The sequence below is a fragment of the Bactrocera tryoni genome, chromosome 3 (assembly GCF_016617805.1).
Source record: "Bactrocera tryoni isolate S06 chromosome 3, CSIRO_BtryS06_freeze2, whole genome shotgun sequence".
Taxonomy (NCBI): Eukaryota; Metazoa; Arthropoda; class Insecta; order Diptera; family Tephritidae; genus Bactrocera; species Bactrocera tryoni.
Genome location: NC_052501.1, coordinates 46609083 through 46610405, shown reverse-complemented (window position 1 = coordinate 46610405; position 1323 = coordinate 46609083). Strand labels below are relative to the sequence as shown.

Sequence of the window (1323 nt, the reverse complement as noted above, 5' to 3'; positions counted from 1 at the left end):
GCCTAAAACTAAAATTGTATTTTTTTTCGCTCTCACGAAAGTGATTGCGTAACTTATATCTTATATCATGGTGTTTAGTCAATTTCTTGTATTCATTATTGGCGTTGCATTTGTATTGCGCACAAAACTGGGCCAAAGTAAAATGAATTTTCTTTTTATTTTTTCTTTTGCAGTTTTTCCAATAAATTTAAATAAGTTTTTAATAAATTTAAATAAGTTTTTTAATAAATTTAAATAAATTTAAGTGAATTTACATGTATTTTCATTTATATTTAATTATCAATAAATTTTTTTAAAATTATTTGCCCTAGTTGTCCATTTTATTTTCTCATGCATTTCAGTCGATTTTTGTATAGAAATTTGACCGGCGTAGAAGCAAAATGCGAAACAATCATACATATATTGTGTCGTTTGCACATTTGTCTGTATGTTTGCGAAAGCAAATGTTCTACAAAAGCATATTTCTATACTTAAACAATATTATTTGAACCATCGTATATTTTTACATGTATAACCAAACCATACTTAAGACAACGCCACGAAAGTGTCAATAGTGGTGTTGGTGGTAAGCACATAAAAAGTCACAATGTGAACACTGGTTCGAATCTCGATGGACTTAGTCTTTAATTTTTGCATTTTAACATCGTAATACTATACTAATAAATATTTTTCTTACTAATAGAAATTAAATTTATCACAGCAATATACCTAATATACATGTACATAATATTGCTGTGATAAATTTAATTTCTATTAGTACGAAAAATATTTATTAGTATAGTATACGATGTTAATATTGACCGCATTATTATTGCGTAAAACCTTGGAATTTATTCATTAAAATCACCACTCAGAAGTCGTTTTATCCGTTGTAAGCGAGCGATTTTCGAAGAAACATCATTTCTAATATGCCACAACACAATATTAGAAATGAAGTTCATAAATCTCACGCTGTCAGATAAAACGATATACCTCGTCATCGCGGGTCGATTTCCAAAAAATTTAAATGAAGACTAACTACAGAAATGATCCTGTAAAGTATAGCCTTAATTTTTCAACGGCCAACACAGAGTATTTCCACCAAAATATACGCAAAATAGCAATAGAGAATTCGCAGAAATGAAAGACAAACGAAAGAAAAAGTAGCATAACTTCAATAATGCACAAGCATACAAACATATATATGCACAGCAGCAGCAAGGAAAGAGGTAACAATCGGCGATTCATTGTATATTTCTTTCATGCATAACCAAACCATAATTAGGACAACGCAATACAAGTGTCAATGGTGGTGTTGGTGGTAAGCGCTTGAAAAGTAACGAC

General features: G+C 29.8%; 1 pseudogene; it reads right to left on the bottom strand.

The window, feature by feature from the left end:
• Window positions 1-845: 845 nt before the first annotated feature.
• Window positions 846-1048, bottom strand: LOC120773152 (annotated as a pseudogene).
• Between the last annotated feature and the right edge of the window lie 275 nt (window positions 1049-1323).